This window comes from Macaca mulatta, chromosome 5 (genome assembly GCF_049350105.2).
Source record: "Macaca mulatta isolate MMU2019108-1 chromosome 5, T2T-MMU8v2.0, whole genome shotgun sequence".
Lineage (NCBI taxonomy): Eukaryota > Metazoa > Chordata > Mammalia > Primates > Cercopithecidae > Macaca > Macaca mulatta.
This window is the reverse complement of record NC_133410.1, coordinates 162,427,467-162,448,107: the sequence shown is the minus strand read 5'-3', so window position 1 is coordinate 162,448,107 and position 20,641 is coordinate 162,427,467. Positions and strand designations below refer to the sequence as shown.

Genomic DNA, 20,641 nt, shown 5'->3' with positions numbered 1-20,641 from the left:
TAGGATCAAATGCCTTCATCAAAAAGTATGAAAAAGGACAAACAGACAATCTTAGGTCATACCTCAAGGAACTGGAGAAACAAGAACAAACCAAATCCAAACCCAGCAGAATAAAAGAAATAACGAAGATCAGGGCAGCACTGAATGAAATGAAACGAAATGAAATGAAACTGAAAAAAACAAACAAAAATACAAAATATAAATGAAACAAAAACTGTTTCTTTGAAAAGATAAATAAAACTGATAGACCATTAGCAAAATTAATCAAGAAAAGAGACGATCCAAATAAGCTCAATTAGAAATGGAACAGGCGATATTACAACCAATACCACAGAAATACAAAAGATCATTCAATGCTACTATGAACACCTTTATGTGCATAAACTAGAAAACCTAGAAGAGATGGATAAATTCCTGAAAATACACAACCCTCCTAGATTAAACCAGGAAGAAATAGAAACTCTGAACCAATACAATAATAAGCAGTGAGGTTGAAAGGAAAATTTAAAAGATATCAAGAAAAAAAGGTCCAGGACCAGATAGATTCACAGCTAAATTATATCAGACATTCAAAGAAGAATTGGTACCAATCCTATTGACACTATTCCAAAAGATTGAAAAAGATGGAATCCTCCCTAAATCATTCTATGAAGCCAGTATCACCTTAATACCCAAACCAGGAAAGGACATAACAAAAAAAGAAAACTACAGAGCGATATCCCTGATAAACATATATGCAAAAACTCTCAACAAAATACTAGCTAACCAAATCCAACAGCATAACAAAAAGATAATCCACCATGATCAAGTGGCTTTCATCCCAGGGATGCAGGGATGGTTTAATAATAAATGTGATATAAACAGAATTAAAAATGAAAATCACATGGCATCTCAATGGACACAGAAAAAGCATTTGAAAAAAATCCAGCATCCCTTTATGACTAAAACCCTCAGCATAACTGGCATAGAAGGCACAAACTTTAAGGTAATAAAAGCCATCTATGACAAACCCACAGTCGACATCATACTGAATGGGGAAAAGTTGAAAGCATTCCCCTGAGAACTGGAACAAGTTAGGGATGCCCACTTTCACCACTTCTTTTCAACATAATACCAGAAGTCCTAGCCAGAGCAATCAGACAAGACAAAGGAATAAAGGGCATCCAAACTGGTAATGAGGAAGTTAAACTGTCTCTGCTGATGACATGATCACATACCTGGAAAACCCTAAAGACTCATTCAAAAAGTTCCTCAAACTGGTAAATAAATGCAGTAACATTTCAGGATAAGAAATCAACATGCACAAATCAAAGCCCTGCTATACACCAATAGCAACCAAGCTGAGAATCAAATCAAGAACCCAATTGCTTTTATAATAGCTGCAAAAATTAAAATAAAATACTTAGAAATATACTTAACCAAGGAGGTAAAAGACCTCTGCAAGGAAAACTACAAAATACTGCTGAAAGAAATCACAGGTGACACAAACAAATGGAAACATCCCATGCTCATGGATTGGTAGAATCAATATTGTGAAAATGAACATACTGCTAAAAGCAATCTACAAATTCAATGCAATCCCCATCAAAATACCACCACCATTCTTCACAGAACTAGAAAAAAAAAATCTGAAAATTCATAAGGAAACAAAAAAGAGCCCACATAGCCAAAGTAAGACTAAGCAAAAAGAAAAAATCTGGAGGCATTACATTACTTGACTTCAAACTATACTATAAGGCCATAGTCACCAAAACAGCATGGCACTGGTATAAAAACAGGCATACACACCAATGTAACAAAATAGAGAACCCAGAAGTAAAGCCAAATACTTTACAGTCAACCGATCTTCGACAAAGCAAACAAAAACGTGAAGTAGAGAAAATCTATTCAACAAATGGTGCTTGGGTAATTGGCAAGCGACATGTAGAAAAATGAAACTGGATCTTTTAAAGTGGCATAGTAGTGTGGCTGGCAAGATGGCCAAATAGGAACAGTTCCAGTTTGTAGCTTCCAGTGAGATCAATGCAGAAGGCCAGTGATTTCTGCATTTCCAATTGAGGTACCTGGCTCATCTCATTGGGACTGGTTAGACAGTGGGTGCAGCCCACGGAGGGTGAGCCAAAGCAGGGTGAGACTTCACCTAAGCTGGGAAGCACAGGGTGTCGGGGAACTCCATCCCCTAGCCAAGGGAAGCCATGAGGGACCCTGCTGTAAGGGATGGTGCACTCCAGCCCCAGATACTATGCTTTTCCTACAGTCTTCGCAACCCACAGACCAGGAGATTCCCTCAGGTGCCTATGCCACCGGGGCCCTGGGTATTAAGCACAAAACGGGGCAACCCTTTGGACAGACACCGAGCCAGCTGCAGGAGTTTCATTTCATACCCCAGTGGCACCTGAAATGCCAGCGAGACAGAACCATTCACAGCCCTGGAAAGGGAGCTGAAGCCAGGGAGCCAAGTGGTCAAGCTCAGTGGATTCCCACCCCCACGGAGCTAGGCAAGCTAAAATGCACTAGCTTGAAATTCTTGCTGCCAGCACAGCAGTCTGAAGTCAACCTGAGATGCTTGAGCTTGGTGGGGGGAGGGGCGTCTGCCATTATGGAGGCTTCAGTAGGCAGTTTTCGCCCCACAGTGTGAACAAAAATACTGGGAAGTTCGAACAGGGTGGAGCCCACCACAGCTCAGCAAAGCCACTGTAGCCAGACTGCCTCTCTAGATTCCTCCTCTCTGGGCAGGCCATCTCTGAAAAAAAGGCAGCAGTCCCAGTCAGGGACTTATAGATAAAACTCCCATCTCCCTGGGACAGAGCACCTGGGGCAAGGGGCGGCTGTGGGTGCAGCTTCAGGAGACTCAAACATTCCTGCCTGCTGGCTCTGAAGAGAGCAGTGGACCTCCCAGCACAGCACTCAAGATCTGCTAAAGGACAGACTGCCTCCTCAAGTGGGTCCCTGACCCCTGTGCCTCCTGACTGGGAGACACCTCCCAGCAGGGATCAACAGACACCTCATACAGAAAAGCTCTGGCTGGCATCTGGAGGGTGCCCCTCTGGGATGAAGCTTCCAGAGGAAGGAACAGGCAGCAATCTTTGCTGTTCTACAGCCTCCATTGGTGATACCCAGGCAAACAGGGTCCTCTAGCAAACTCCAGCAGACCTGCAGCAGAGGGGTCTGACTGTTAGAAGGAAAACTGACAAACAGAAAGGAATAGCATCAACATCAACAAAAAGAACATCCACACAGAAACCCCATCCGAAGATCACCAGCATCAAAGACCAAAGACAGATAAATCCATGAAGATGAGGGAAAACCAGCACAGAAAGTTTGAAAATTCCAGAAACCAGAATGCCTCTTCTCCTCCAAAGGATCACAACTCCTCACCAGCAAGGGAACAAAACTGGACAGAGAATGAGTTTGACAAATTGACAGAAGTAGGCTTCAGAAGGTGGGTAATAACAAACTCCTCTGAGCTAAAGAAGTATGTTCTAACCCAACTCAAGGAAGCTAAGAACCTTGAAAAAAGGTTAGATGAATTGCTAACTAGAATAATCAGTTTAGAGAAGAACATAAATGACCTGATGGAGCTGAAAAACACAGCACGAGAACTTCATGAAACATACACAAGTATCAATAGCCGAATCAATCAAGTGGAAGAAAGGATATCAGAGATTGAAGATCAACTTAATGAAATAAAGCATGAAGACAAGGTTAGAGAAAAAATAATGAAAAGGAATGAACAAAACCTCTAAGAAATATGAGACTATGTGAAAAGACTAAACCTACATTTGATTAGTGTACCTGAAAGTGATGGGGAGAATGGAACCAAGATGGAAAACACTCTTCAGGATATTATACAGGAGAACTTTCCCAACCTAGCAAAAGAGACCAACATTCAAATTCAGGAAATACAGAGAACACCACAAAAATACTCCTCGAGAAGAGCAACCCCCAGACACATAATCATCAGATTCACCAAGGTTGAAATGGAGGAAAAAATGTTAAGGGCAGCCAGGATAAACACCAAGTTATCCACTAAGGGAAGCCAATCAGACTAACAGCGGATCTCTAGGCAGAAACGCTACAAGCCAGAAGAGAGTGAGAGCCAATATTCAACATTCTTAAATGTACATTCAGAAAGCTGCTATCCATAATTCTGCCTCTTCCCAGAGTTCTGCAATCACCAATTCCACTCTGAGCCAGCAGAGAGGTAAAATGGAAAATAAGGAGTGAGGCCGGAGGAAAACAGTCCCAGACATGATGATCTACCTATGCTGGCAAGAAGGAGAGATGTGGGGATGAAATCAGTATTAGCAGGAGAAGAGGGTGAGTCCTTGTGGCCATCTCACACTAAACAAGGGCTGCCTTCCCACACGGTCACTCACACATCACAGTCATTCCCTAGCCCATGTTCATTATATACATACATATGCACACCTATGATATACTACATATATATGCACACCTATGATATACATACATACATAGAAGGCATATTAGGATTACTCTGCAGAAATTCCAAAGCATGGGTATCTCTCTCTCTCAGATCTAGGCTCAAAGAATGGTCCCTGGGAACCTCCCACCTGCTGTCACCCCTTCACCATGTGGCTCCTGGCTTCCAAGTCACAACATGGAAGTTCAGCCCTTATCAATGGCTGAAAGGCATTGGTGCTGGGTCTAGCTGCCCATCCCAATGGGCAAAATAGCCAAGCATTTTTCTTTCCCATTAAGCTGCTAGAATCCATAAAGAGGCTCACCCCTACATCCCTCCTTGTGTATCTATAAACATCTGAATTGGCTGAAGGTATTCCTCTTAGGTCCACGAGAATCTCTAGGCCCCTCACCGAGCCCCTCTCCAAAATGCAAGGAACAGACATATGGCAGGCATGGAATGCCCATATTTCAGCTCGCATGGTGTAGACAGACCTTGCTTATGCCCTCTGGCACTCTCCCTCCTTTCCCTTTCCTCTATACACTCTCTTTCATTATCAAATGACTGAACATAGTAAGGGAAAGAAGAAGAGATCTTTAGCATCTCCAAAAAACAGTGAAAAGGAACATTAATTCCATGCATGCCTTTCTCCCAACTCAAGTGCCTTGCCTCACTCATCCTATAGTAACTCTCCAGAAAGATTCCAGTGGAAACTAAATGTATTGCACTGATCAACTGATGCACACAACAGGTAATTTCTTTACAATTTCTTTGTAATTGTTGTCAGATGTATTCAAAAAGGTAATTTTAACTATTTCAAATTATCGCCTGATTGGCTCTAATAATAGGCAATCATTCCTTAAAAAGAGCCCTAAAAACATATAATCTATTTTTAAAAGGATGTCTAATATGCAAAATAAATAAATAAAAACAGAAACTATGATAGTGAAAACTGCCATTGTATTTGAAAACCATTTGAAAGCGGATTATGATTTTTCTACTAGGCATATGAGTATTTGGAGTTTCTGGATAATTTCATTATTAGCAACAACATTTTCTGAGCATCTCTGCAAGGCGCTATGCTCTCTGCTTTCTATTTCATATCCACCTCAGTAATAGGACTATTGCAGCTCAATCCTAATACAACTCTAACATTCACAGATACGGAGTTTGATCTCTAACATCTCTTAGCTCCTAAAAGCCAGTGCTTAAAACAATTATATTAATTTTTAGATCTGTACTCATGTAGCTTAGATGAAGAAAGGCATGGCATTCAACATCCCTTCAGAGCTGCGTAGGCTGTCTTGAAAGGGCATGTTATGATTATTATTTGCCAATGGCGCATGCATCAGGATTGGCCTAAACCTCAGCTCTACCAAAACCAGCTGCCTGAGCATCCAGTCCCAAGAATATAACTGCTTGCCTGGTGTTTTCCAAAGCGATTCCCCTCCCTCAAGACACTTAAGGGCAAAGAGTTGAGAGATTAAAAGATTTGAGAGGCCAGAGAGAATTCAGACATCCTGACTTCTGGCAACTCCCCTTCCCCTGTTTTCCTACAGCCCAGATGGTACTTAATCAGTGATGAGTGCTAGAAAATCACTTAGCATTATTGAAACTTCTCTACCACATTTTTTTCTCAGAGCAACATATACATTCTCTGTAGCATATATTTGCATTAAGAATTTTCTGGATACAATTACCCTTTGCAACTAATAAAATGAGAGGTAATTATAGATGGACTGTTAGCAGTGCCACTTTACATTTAGGTTGATATGTTTGTGGCTGTCTGGAATTCCAGATCTGAGTTCTGTTGATTGCTTTCACCCACACATGTTATTTCTGGAGATGGTGCTGCTCAGGGTGAGAGCTATCTGGGGCAGCAGAATCACACTCCTTTGGGGGCCTCCCTGTCTCCTCAGGCTTGCACTTTTGACCTTCTTCTGAACAGCTTACAATGCATAATTCAACCCAAAGAGGGGCCTCAGATGCTGCCTTGAATCCAAGATTTAGTGGTCTGACTTTAAAGTCAGTTTAGTGTCAGCTGATTTAAATGAAGAATAGAGATTTATGTACAGAGACCTTAATTTAAAATTTCAGAAAGAACCCACCAGACTTGGACAAAGAGCTCTACAGAACTTCTCTGCATTTTCTACAATGAGCATATATTTAAAAAAAAACAAAAACAGAAAAGTCATCTAATAAATGTTGTATGAAGTCAGAAGGGAAATAGGACTTTTCTTTTGAGATCATGAAGACTTACCATGGGGACCATGGATTCAGGGAGATTTTAAGGGAATTCACTTCTAAAAACTCAACTTCCTAAACTAGGTCTTACTGAAAACTGTGCCTGAAGACATGTCCACTTACTGTTATACCTCAATATAAAAAAGTAAGAATAAATTGATGTAGAGCGTTCAGAAAATAATAAACAAAAGCTTCACTTTGGGTTTCTCTTGACTCTAACATCTTAGAAGCAGCAGGAGGTATCCTCAGCAACCATTATATGCATGTCTGTGGAGGAGTTGTCCAAGTCTTAAGAATATTCAAAGACTACTACATGAAATCCTCTAGCAATGAGAACAATATCACTTTAGACACAAGCCAAGCAATGTGATCTGATGGCTGTCCATTAAATGAACGAAGGAGACCTAAGAGCTCAGTGCACACAGGTGAGGAGGAGGCCAGACAATCTGCCTTGAAGCATGATCTTCTCAATGGCTAATGCCTGGAAATAATTGAGACATCTGAGGGAATCCAACCAGAGGAGGGAAAGATTTCACAGAGCACCAGGTAGGGGGACTGCCCAATCTGAAGACTCGGGGACAGATCAGCTGGCCAGGCAGTTAGCACAGTGTCCAGCAAGAACTGTGTGGAAGAATCACTTTAATAAAGAAGCCGGAAGATGTGGGGCTGTGAGCCATGTGGCAGTGAAGTGCCCGGGGGCCAGGTTGTTGGAGGTGTGGAGTCCAGAGACTAACTCCTGCAGCAGAGAAGCTCTGGAAAAGTTGCAAAGAAGGACATGGCGTCGGAGAACAGTTTAATGTTTAGGAATATAAGCCTTGACCCCAGAGAGCCCATGACAGAGATTCCAGCTCTGCTATTCTGCTCCCCTTGCCATGAGACCTAGGGCAAGTCCAGCTTAGGGACCTCAGTTTCCTCCCCTCTAAACTAGGGTTCTAATAGTAGTTATCTCACTGAGTGTCATGAAAATTAAATAAAATAATTCAAGTAAAGCACTTATTACAGTGCATGGCACAGTATAAGAGGCCAGCTGTCAAAATTATAATTATTTGTTCCCCATTTTTTAAAGCAGAGGAAAATGTCAAATAGAAGCAAAAGGTTTGTCTCAATCCCAGTTCAGGGGCAGAATTATAAAAATGAAGATAGCTGAGGCTCAGAGGGATAGGCTGAGCAGGGAGGGGTGGTAGCAAAATATAATGTCAAGTGTTTTCTACGCCTTTCTTTCCCAGCATGCCATGTGGGTCAGTCAGCATTCTGTACCCTCACAGATGAGAACAAGTCTAAGAAGGGAGGTTGCAGACAAAGGAGACTCTAAGGACTCTAGGGGACTATCAACACCCAGAAGTAGATAAGACAGCTCATGTTGTATTCAATGTGAATACCTAGCATGGCGAATTATGAATGCATTCAGTTATCTTTTCATGCATTTATTCATTCAGTAAGCATGTACTCAGCATCTACCACATGCAAAACACCATGTGAGGTGCCCAGGATACAAAGATTTTTAGAAGCACATGCATATAACTCCTGCTCTCAAGGAAAATAGGAAGTGAGTCTAATAGGGGGTGAGTTAAGATAGGCATTAATAAATTGACCCTGAGAGTTCAGAATTTTAACATACCAAGGATATGTTTCTCACTCAAGCTTGCACAGTGGGAGAGGGCAAAGGAGAGGGGAGGGAGGATCTGCTCCACACGGTGACTCAGGGACCAACACTGACAGATGTTTCACATCTCAACACTTTCCAAATCTCTACAGCAGTGGAAGGAGCAGGAGGGCTTCACATGGATCTTTAAACGCTTGAGTCTCAAAGTGACAAGCATTGCTTCTGCTCTGCCCATTGGCCAGTTACCACATAGCCCTGCCTAGCTACAAAAGGCTAGGAAATGTGAGGGAACATGGAGATTCTCTGAATCATAATCATCTCTGACATAAATAGGAAAGCAGAAAAGTAACAGCCATTAAATAGAACTTAAACATTGTCTGCTGCCTCCGGGGCCACAGGGAATGCCCTGAAGAACTACGGAAAGAAGGAACAGAGGTTGCAGAAAAGAGTAGAAGCCTCAAGAACTACGGAAAGAAGGAACAGAGGTCGTAGAAAAGAGTAGAAGCCTCCTCAGGCCAACAGAGATAAGAACCAGTCTCATTTCCCTTGAGAAAACATCCTAAAAAAGATGCTCTACTCAGTCAACTTTAGATTAACACTGAACAGGCAAGTGCTCTCTTTACCACCAAATTGAAATCCTTACTCCAGAACATCATGGCACTTCTCATCCAAGACCTTCACGTTACCTCTTCCTGCTAATTGTGTAAAATCATATACATTCTCCAAAAGTCCTAGGGAGCTAATCCCATTTCTAAGTCAAATAATGCTCTTAACTTGCTATGTGAACAAGCCCCACGCTTTAGAGACAGTTAATACCCACCTTGCCCTTGCCTACCTCTCAGAAGAAAGTATGGCTAAAGTGAGTCCACTAATGTAGAAAATACATAATCTTATGAAAACATGTGCTAGAGTCATTGATAACAAAATGTTTTGGTTTGTTTACACAAACTGCAAGTAAGAAAATAATGAAATCTTACTGAGCCAGGAAATGTTATTTCCACAGAGATACATCCATCTTGTCTGGGGGTGGGGGGTTTAAAATATACATGACAGAAAATTTATCATTTTAACCATTTCCGTGTGTGCAGTTCAGTGTCTTTAAGTTCCCTACATTCACATTGTTGTGCAACCATCACCCCTGTCCATCTCCAGAATTTTTCATCATCCGAAACTGAAGTTCTGGATTGGTTAATCAATAATTCCCCATTACCACCTCCTCCAGCCCCTGGTAACCACTATTCAACTTTGTACCTCTATGATTCTGACTATTCCAACCTCCTCCCTCTTTATCAACAAATATTTGTCGAGTATGCACTGTGCCAGGCCCTGAAGATACATCTGTGGACCCAATAGACATGATCTTGCCTTCACAGAGCTTACATACATTGCCTTTGCAGCTAGGAATGTGAACAAAAGCTTCAATAAGGAGACTGTTACAGCATTGCACAGGGACAAATCCATGGCAACAGCCATATATTTTTTATCTTTTCATTTTTCAAGGAAAAGAGAGTGCTAGTGACTCTCTTCCTGCCTCTAAGATTGAGTACTTGATAGGACTGGCATTAGGATGAAACTTGCCTGGCATGAAAACCCTAGCTCCTTCCCCCATACAGTTCTGTGTATCCAGGGAAGTAGGTGAATCTTAGCAGGTGATTTCTACATCTCTAAAAGGGGATGGAGGTATTTGTGCAGGCCCATGGAATACATAATTCCAGGCAAGTTCATCTTCATCCTACCCATGTACCCAAATCATGCCATCTACTACTTCACCCACCTGTAACCTAGCTTTGGAATAACTGACCACAGAGCTATTCCATATTCTCCTCTGATCTTTTCTGATCACCTCCTTTCTGCCCATAGACAGATAACTTTGTTATAAATTTATATGGGAGATGGAAGTGTCCCAAAGGATCACAGTTCAAGATAGCACATCTCCAGTCTACCAAATTCTATTGAGAAATATATTTCCCAGAGCTGTCTCCTAGCAGCCACTGAGAGGCTCTCATGAATTGGGCAGGGTTCCTATGTCCCAGTCCCAATAGCATCAGCAGTCACTGGACTTCTTGGTTTTTGTTAGACATCCTTTGAAAACATTCTAATCCCAGCACTTTGGGAGGCCGAGGCGGGCAGATCACGAGGTCAGAAGATCGAGATCATCCTGGCTAACACAGTGAAACCCCATCTCTACTAAAAATACAAAAAATTAGCTGGGTGTGGTGGCGAGCATTTGTAGTCCCAGCTACTCGGGAGGCTGAGGTAGGAGAATGGCGTGAACCTGGGAGGCTGAGCTTGCAATGAGCCGAGATCCCGCCACTGCACTCTGGCCTGGGAGACAGAGCAAGACTCTGTCTCAAAAAGAAAGAATCTGAATTAAATACCAACATCATTATCTATCATTTCACTAAATTTTGACTAACCTACTCTGTCCAAAGGGAAATGAGAATGTCAAGGCAAGAAAAATGTGGCTGGTCTAATTTAGAAAATACTGAGATAAGGATTAGTTCCTTGGGAGGAAAGTTAAACTAAAAAATGCCCCAGTTCATTTTTCTCTGAGATTTCTCTGAGATCCCATTCGAACTCCATGTTCTTATCTGTAGAATACAGAGAAGGGCATTTAACTAGATACCCTTAAGCTTCTTTCTACTTCCAAAATTCTATGACTATGGCACATAATTAAACCAAGTAATATGTATCAGAATTGTGGTGAAACCTATCAGGATTACAGGGAAAACTTCAACATTTGCCAGGAGCTCAGACAGTAACTTCATCTGGGTTGGAAAACCTTGGAACGTTGGAAAACCTCACCTAAGAGCTCATACTCTACACTGACTCTTTAACCTAAAATAGCTAAGATGGGAAAAATTCAATTCAGCATAATTGCTCTTCCTACCATCTGTAATACCAACTAATGATCAGAGTGTTTTAAGCCTGAATTGTTTCAGTCACTATGTGAAGAGAAACAATCACACAAAGACTCCCTCTGAAATCCTGTGAACTGTTCAGGCCTAGGAATTGTGATTGGCTGATTTCTTTTAAATATTGTTGTTTTCTAATGGAGTGGGACTCAGCAAGGAATTTTTCAGGTCAAAGTAATACATATTTCTTACCCCTTGATAAATCCAGACAAGATGGGATATTCAAAATAGGAAAAAGACTTTAGGACAACGATGGAATGTGAATTGGCTTCTTAGCTCTGCAACTGGGAAGCAAAATTCCAAGTACTGGAAACCCAGAGATGTGGTAGCCCACTGGGGAAACATAGCTCTGAAACAGAAGAAGCTAGGAAAGAAACAAAAATTTAAAAAATTGATGAGTTACCCAGGAATTGGAAATAGTGAACAGTGAATAGAAATTCAGAAAATTTAAATTGGGGTGGAGGAAAAATGTATCTTATCATTCTTTAAAAAATAATTTTTTTGAAAGACTCAGGCTGTCTGGGCAAGGTACTAAAATATGCTAATACATTTATAACTTAGTGTCAGAGGGTCACTCTGTCATTCTTAATCCCCATGAGCTAGTCTCTGCCTTTATCTCCTAAGTAATGAACAAACCAGTCTTAGAAGATGAAATGGGTTGGGTTCACTCAGATTGGTTCAGATAGTTTTCCCTCTAGATAATAGCTGACTTTTAGGAAGGCGGCACATAAAAATTAGGCTTCCCATTTCAATCCATAAATCTAATTTTACTTCAGTGTAAGTAGGCCTTGACATCAACTTTATGTGCTCTTCAGCTCTATTCCAGCTAAACTTGTAAAGTCTTTCTGTATGGGGGCAACAAAGTACCTAGTTTCATGCTTTAAAAATTACTTTCAGTATAGAAAAAGAAGTAAGACTGAAAATACCACTACACAAATTGTACTGTTGTTGAACAGGGAAAGAAAATGTGAGGAGGGAGGGCAGGAGAAATCTATTTGCCTGTCATTTTAACAAAATGTCAGGCCTTTTTCAAGATTTCTAAGCTGGTCTTTACTAAGATTTGATTCATGGCATAGGACTTGTAACTAGAATGAGGGTGAACTTTTCTGTGATTTATAAGAGACTACTGTCACTTGTTCAAGGAATCTATGTTCAAGGCAATACATTAACTAGAATCCCACAAAAGTATGTAGACTCTTCAATCCAAGTTTCCAGAAACTTCTGCAACTGGGAAAATCAGTTTCGAAATTTTTTCAAATGGCAATGTGAATTCCCTGGAAGCAAAGTTTATATACCATCCTACACTCTCCTTATGAGGGCAATTATGTTATACCTGCTTGATTTAAATTATATGTAGTGAGTAGAATTTATGGCAAAGGTACTGCAAAGGAATTCCAACATTCAATGAATTTGCAGAAGAGGAAAGAAAGAAAATCATTATGTGGTTCAAAAAATAATGAAAACCTCTCAGACCCAAAGCAAAATTGTATATTTCTGTTTACAAACATACCAGTAAAATGCACGCCCTGAAAAACACTAAGAGGAAGCCTGCTAAGGTCACAACAAAAACAAGACTCATTGATATCCACGGTGCCTGAAGGAAAAGAGAACCTCTGTGAGGTCCTACTAAGTGTCAGCTACCTTCCATATATCATATGGCTCAATCCTCCCAACACTGAGACCTAAACGTTACTCTCTATGCACAGCTGAGGACACCAAAGCACAGAGAGGCCAAGCACTTTGTCCAAGATCAACATAGCTGGTAAACTGAGCCAGATTTTGAACACGAATCTATACAGCTACAGAGTTCAGGTTGTTAAATCACTTTCCAAGAGGTATTCTGTGCTTTTTCTAAGTTGAAAAGAGAATTTTCTGAGCTGTCTTCCTTCTTTACTTGCTATTTTTTTCTGAAAGGGGCTGCCTCACCTGAGGTAGAAATGATTTTAAATTCATTCCCATTCCCTAGACTAAAATAAACTCTGCAACATCCACAAATTGTTATCAGAAATATAGCACAGGGAGAGAAGTAGATATGCCCACCACAAGACAAGTTTTCCTTTTGACTTAAGGTATTCGATGGTGTTCCTGAAAGGCAGAATGCATTGAACAGGAGTTCTTTAAGATTCATTTCTTTGAAAATATATATATATATACAAAATACAGCTTCATTAAAAATAATATCTAACCATGGTTTTTAAAGTTTTTGTTTTTTCCCAGAAGTTTTATGTGTTTAATCTTGAGAACAACCCAAGAGGTAGAACAGGTACTCATCTAAGGTATTTGAGTTGTATGTAGCATTATATTAATTGCTACATACAATTACTTTTAAAGGCAAAAACCACAATTACTTTTGCACCAAACTAACATTATTACATGGGCAAGTAAGGTTTCATGAGACAAATGTTAATAAATACTCAATTGGCATATTAACTGCTTGGATACAAAGAGTTTACACCAAATACTTGAAGTCAGTTATTTAACATACAAGAGACTCTTAACTCAACATTTCCAGTGTGGGATAGCCACTGAGCCAGTTGGCATTCCTTCCCTAAAACTCAACTCTTTTTATTTGTTTTCCATTCTTAAATCTTAACACTTTTTTTCTTTGAAGTTCCACTGAGTATAAAAACACTGCTGGCCAGGAGCGGTGGCTCATGTCTGTAATCTCAGCACTTTGGGAGGCAGAGGCAGGCGGATTGCCTGAGACCAGGAGTTCAAGACCAGTCTGGTCAACATGGTGAAACCCCATCTCTACTAAAAATAAAAAAAAAAAATTAGCCAGGTTTGGTAGTGCGCACCTGTAATCCCAGCTACTCAGGAGCCTCAGGCAGGGGAATTGCTTGAACCAGGGAGGTGGAGGTTGCAGTTAAGCCGAGATCGCACCACTGCACTCCAGCCTGGGCGACAGAGCAAGACTCCGTCTCAAAACAAACACACAACAGTGCTAGACATCACAGAGGCTAAAAAACAAAGAATCCCACAAGAACCAAAGTTGGAAACAGGAAAAACATGCAGAGCCACTAAAAATAATCTACAAAAATTCACATAGTAGTAGACATTAATCCTTGGCTGCACAGAGGAGTCATGCAATGAGCCTTAAAAATATCAATCACTGGGTCATGGCCCCAGAGATTCTGATTTCACTGGTCTGGGATGGAGCCTGAGCTTTGGTAATTTTTAGAAGCTCCCAAGTGATTCTACTGTACAGCTGAGATTGAGAAGCACTGCTTACAAGAGCAGTGGAGAGATACACAGTACATGGATGGCTGAGAGTGTCAGTGCATAGCTGTCAGGACATTGTAGGGATCTCCTTCCTTCCTTCCTTCCTTCCCTCCTTCCTTCCTTCCTTCCTTCCTCTCACCTGAATTGACCCCTTGAATTAAGTAGCATTTGGACTGGGTCATGAAGAATAGGCAGTTTTGAAGCATTGGGGATGGAGAACAGAGAAAGTGCGTCAGAGGAAGAGGAAATGCCATAAATCAAAACCAAGATGTGAAAAAGAACAAGGAGCATTTCAGGGATTTTAAGTTTGAGTGAAGCAGAGTGTTATGCGACATTAAGGGGAAGAACAGGCTAGAAATGTGCAGCAGGGCCCAGAGGCAGAGAGTCTGAAGGCAGCTACATTTGAAGCTGATTTCAGAAGTAATAAGAAACTACTGCTAATCTCTGAGCCAGGAAAGAATGTGAACAAAATAACTGTCACTCTGCAACTGGAAATGCAAGGAAATTCTTCTAGAGAATGTGCTGCATGGATTGTAGAGGACAGCCTGGAGAGAGAGAGGCCAGGTGGCAAGTGATAGAGATGAGGAAGGCCAAGGTCAGAGGCAGTGCACCAGGACCACGGCAGTGTGAGGGCAAAGGACACATCCAAGGCACACTGTGATGGAGGAAGTGACAGGACTTAATTGGATGATAGGAGACAAGGAGAGAAAGGGATTAAAGATGGCCCTAAGATTTAGCCCTTGGTGACATAATTAACAGAAATGGGAACTCAGGAGGAAGAAGCAGGTTTTAGAGGGCAGATGATAAATTCCATTTTATATACATTTTGCCTCGGCTGCTGTCATGTCATCAATTTGGAAACATCCAATGACAAGTCTGAAATTAGGAGTTGGAGCACAGCAGGGTATTTCAAGGTAGAAGTAGAGACTTAGGTGTCATGTTGTCATAATAGTGGACCACTAGAGAAAGCCCTAAGTGAATTATCTGAGGGACATAAGAAAGCACCTCTGGATATGGTTGAAGGGGCTTATGAAGGACACAGGGAACAGTCCAACACAGAAAGGGACAAGGACAGGCTGCATTATGGGACTCAATGAGAAAAAGATTCCAACAGCAAGGGATAATCTACAATGGCAAACGTTGCATACAATAATCACATGTGAAGGCAAGAAAAAAAAACCTGTGTATGGTCAATCACAGGTCATTGGAGACCAAACGCACAGAAGAGTGAGTGCAGCAACCACAGCATGTGATGTCAGAGCAAGACCACAAGAGGTTGAAGGTGGGAGGTAAGAAGTGGAGATAAAAAGTGGAGTCTTCTGGTTCAAAAGGTTTACAAGAGGAGGAAAGAGGAAAATATTCAGGCAGCTGGAAAGAGTATTAGAATCACCTAAAGGAGCATCATGAATGCATACATGTAGAGATTGGAGTCAATACAAGAGGTATTAAATGCCAGAGAGGAAGAGGGGACTGGGGAGAGTGAAGGAAATCATTGAGAAGGTAAATCAAAGGTAACCAAGGGGAGGAAGGTAAGATTGCCCCCAGACAAAAGGACAGATCCACTTTTTCTTAAAAGACAGAGAGGAGGTAGGATTAATAAAAGGACAGCTTCGAAAATATGAAAAGGAGAAGAATGAGGAAGCTAAAAGCCTGATGAGTTAGATTTTCTTAATGAAGCAGAAAACAAAGATACCTTCAAAAGGTGGGGGAAATGACATGGTCCGGGGGAAGGGACAAAGCCTTCGCAATAGGCAGGATGGGAGTACAAGCTGTGTGCTGCTGAACAGAGACTTTTATTGACTCATTATTGCCTGGATAGATCACCTAAAGTAATCAAGGAACCTATATGACACTAACCTCAAAATTATATCTCTAGAAGTGCTACCACCCAGAAATAATCTGAGTTTACAAGCTCTCTTTGTGGCATGATTCCCCACTAGAGGTCTTCAACCAGTAACTCTTTCACACCTTCAATTTAGGGTGTCACAATTTATTCAAAAGGATGCAAACTTCAGCCTACCCCAGTTTAACCCACTCTTCCCAGTTGGGCTTCACTGCTATTGTGTTCACTTTCAAGTCTCCCGTGGTCCAAGTAGACAGATTCTCAACTCAACCTACGTCCTTGAACAAGTCACATATCGTCCGCCTTCTCGACTGGAAAATGAAGGGTGATGATAATGCCGCACTGCCTCCAGGACAAAGGGCTTGTGAGGATTAAACAACAAATGGCTGAGCAATTTGCAGTTATGAAGCTATAGAAAAGCTTAGTGATCATCTCTGCCTGGCTGGGCACAGTGCAGTTCAGCAAACACAAAGGCCACATTCAGACCTTCCCAGGTGCCAAAGACCCACAGAGAGCTGGCCAAATGAAGCAGAATCAGAAGACAAAAGAAAATCCCTCAACAAAACAAGGCAAGAGGAAAGAGAGTGCACAGAGGAAAGGGATTGGGAGGTTAAAGGGTCATGGAGTTTTCAACCTCTGAAATTCTCCTGGACAAAGGAATCATTTCATGTTTCTCTTTGGGTTACAATATGTGAGTGCATTTATCGCAGACTGCACATTGACCCTGCAGCCATCTAGGAAATCTATCTGATGGACAGGAAGAGGTGTCTGATATGCACTGGCACCCCTTCTTTCCAATGAAATCAGCTGTTGTACCATTTCAAGGCTCCTACAAGGAATCTCACTTGTGGGTCATTGTCCTCCAGAAGAGAAGCAAGTAGAGCAACACCTCAAAGCCTTTGGGGTACACTTCTTTTCCTTCTTTTACTCAACCAGAGACTTATTCAATATTAACTTCTTCATGAAGATTAAGGTTTTTAGTCTTAGATTATAGTCTGGGCAAAACTATTTTAAAGCCTACTAAATGTTGAAAGTTGCCACACTTGTCCTCCTTATCAAGATCCTACAATGCTCTCTAATGAGTATCACAGAGGCTGTCTAAAGAAATACCCTCCTTGGGGGTGGGTGAGTCACACTTGAGTCTGTAGTGTAACCCAGGGTTCCCAAGGTCCCATGCAGCTTGAGAATCATAGAAGAGCACTTTGACACTGTATGGCTAGGTGGGATGAATGAGTGGTCCTCATCTACTAGATAGGAATTACCTTCAAGCTCCCATTCCAAAGGTGTCTGAGAGGCTCCAAGACAGCAGACACAGTGGTGATGCTACTATGTTCAGAGTGGAGCCATCATCTGACCAGCCCGGTCCTGCTCTCTAACTGCTTTCTCCATCACACAGTTCTGGTGTTCCTGGGTTCCAGTGCCATTGCTGTGGGATTACTGAGGCCACTACATCCTATACTGACCTGCTCTTGGCTACAAGGAACCCTAGGCCTCCGCCCTCACTGCACTGCCAGCCTCAGGCATTGGCCTCCATTTTGTGGTGGCCACTACTGCCTCTCTCCTGCTAACATCTCAGGGCAGCAGCTTCTTTCTTTATGTCCCTTTTGTTCAGAAGAGTCAAGGGCACTCACAACAGTGGAGTTGGGGGCTCTGGTGGCATTATTATTTTGCATCTTCCTCATACACAATCCTCTTACACAGAACACATGGATGTGGGCAGGAGGGCACGGTTGTCCACAGGATCCCCTGTGCCATCTTGACATTGGGTCACAGGCTTGGTCTTCCCCATCCTTTCCAACTCCTTGTTCACTGAGGGTAACTTTCTCCCATGGACCCTGTTTCTAATCTCCCTCAAACCAGGTTCCCACGGGGTAAGCATCTGTTATAGCGATATTCAGACACATCAGGATAGGTGTGAACATCAGGTGTCGATGAGATTTAAACTCTTTTTTAAGGGGCTTCTGGACCTCAGGCCTGAAGTTTGCCCTCTTGGGCATGTCAAAAGAAAATCTTTAGACAAATTAAATTTGGAGGGTTTTGTTTTGTTTTGTTTTGAGACACAGTTTCACTCTGTCACCCAGGCTGGAGTGCAGTGCTGCAATCTTGGCTCACTGCAACCTCTGCCTCCCGGGTTCAAGCGATTCTCATGCCTCAGCCCCCCAGGCAGCTGGGATTACAGGCATGAACCACCACACCCTGCTAATTTTTGTATTTTTAGTAGAGACGGGGTTTCACCATGTTGGCCAAGCTGGTCTAGAACTCCTGACCTCAAGTGATCTGCCCACCTTGGCCTCCCCAAGTGCTGGGATTACAGGTGTGAGCCACCACGCCTAGCTAAATTTGGAGTTTAGATGAGAAAAGAACAACTTGTGAATCAGAAAGCCCCTGAACCAGAAGAGGTTCAGAGAGACTCCAGTGCTGCCACATGTATAAAGAAGATTTATAAACAGACAAAGGCAAGTGATGTACAAAAATGGAAGGGAAGTAGAGAAAGAGCTGGATTGGTTTCAGCTCCATGTTTGCCTTATTTAAACATGGTATGAACAGTTGGCCACCTTTGATTGGCAAAACCTCAGTGATTGGCCCAAGAGTAGGTTATGGTCTGTTTACACATCCAGTTAGGTTACAGTTCACTATGTACAGAGAAACCTTTAGGCTGAACTTAAAATATGTAAGGAGGCAACTTTAGGCTAGACTTAATTTAACAGTCCATAATGATGACTCCAGCCTGGGTTCACTCCTCAATGTCTAGCTGACCTATGGACAATTCACATCCTTGCCATTCTTCCCAGTGGGAATACAGGACCTGCAGCTGCCACCCCTTTGCCAGAGCCAGGCAACTTCCAGAAAATCTCTATGAGCTCCACTCCAGTCCCTGGAGTGAGCTAACAAACTTCTATGGCTCAGCAAACAGCCAGGTGGGAAAGGAAATGAGATTCTCTCTCTTTTTTTAAGAATATGCCAAATCTCTATGAGCAGTTCTCTTGATGTGCTACTGCTCACCTCCCTGGCCATGTATATGTGTGCACATGCACACACACACACACACACACACATGCACACACACAGCCACTACTTCCTGGGCTGACACAACCCTTTTACCTTTAACTGTTTACCTTGATGGCTTTCTCCAACCCATCTTTCAAAGGTTTAACCTTATTTTGGATGGCTTGAAGGTGAGAGACAGGGTTGATCGTTTTATGACTGGCTCTGCTATCCTCTTATAAATCCAGCAAGAAGGTCACTAATCCACCCACCTCTAGAATGTAGGAGGTAGTTATTGCTTTGTATTCAGCTTTAGAGCATCAACAGGATATCATCTGTTTTATAAGTGTATTTAGGGGGACCCTAACCCAGCAGCGCTAGAGGAATTAAAGATGCACAAACAGAAATATAGAGGTGTGAAGTGGGAAATCAGGGGTCTCACAGTCTTCAGAGCTGAGAGCCCGGAACAGAGATTTACCCACATGTTTATTAACAGCAAACCAGTCATTAACATTGTTTCTATAGATAAAACTAACTAAAAGTATCCCTTATGGGAAACAAAGGGACGGGCTGAATTAAATGAATAGGTTGGGCTAGTTAACTGCCGCAGGAATATGCCCTTAAGACACAGATCACTCATGCTATTGTTTGTGGCTTAAGAATGTCTTTAAGCAGTTTTCTGCCCTGGGCGGGCCAGGTGTTCCTTGCCCTCATTCCTGTAAACCCACAAACTTCCATCTTGGGCGTTAGGGCCATTATGGACATGAAGAGATTTTGTTTATGGCCAGTTTTCAGGCCAGTTTATGGCCGGATTTGGGGGGGCTTGCTCCTAACAATATTTAGGTTACTAAATACAAATTTTGGTGTGAGTCACAATCGTTTAAAAGCAATGTTTACTAACCATTTTAATATGTATCAGCTAGTATTATATCTGCTTCATGATGAGATACATTCTAGAGTATACCCACAATTTAGTGCATAAAAGAGAAATTATAAAACTTACCGGAGCTTCAAAAAAATCAGGAAGAAATCTAACAAGGCAGCACTTAACATTGATTATTCCCCTTATTTGAAATCCAGTGAGACACTTTTATTTGCCATGCATGTCTTAGGCAGCAATAGTTCTGATGGCTTTAAAAGATCTCTAGAAATTGAAAATTAGGAAATTAGTTTTTGAAAAACACTCTTTGCCCTCCCACCTTAAAGTAAAAAAGAATCACCCCACATAAGGTCTAGTTGTTGGATTGAATTACCCATTTTTAATGAAATTCTCAACATGAGTTTACCCCTCAAGTAAAAAAAAATCCAGATAAATTAATATGCTTCCAAACTAAAGATAGTGTGCTATTTTACATCATCCAGAAATGGTCACACAAGATAAATCTGGCTTGACATTTAATCTC

The 20,641-nt window shown here is 41.7% G+C and overlaps 1 long non-coding RNA gene across 4 annotated transcripts in view; it reads right to left on the bottom strand.

Annotated features, from left to right (window-relative positions):
* The window catches only part of LOC114678188 (uncharacterized), a 215,859-nt gene extending 195,477 nt beyond the window's left edge, over nt 1-20,382 (bottom strand). For all 4 annotated transcript variants that reach the window (XR_013417352.1, XR_013417349.1, XR_013417350.1 and 1 more), the window contains exons 1-2: nt 20,242-20,382; nt 11,381-11,552 (exon numbers count right to left, since the gene is read on the bottom strand). This is a non-coding gene — a long non-coding RNA (uncharacterized LOC114678188). The remainder of the gene's footprint in view (nt 1-11,380; nt 11,553-20,241) is intronic.
* Between the last annotated feature and the right edge of the window lie 259 nt (nt 20,383-20,641).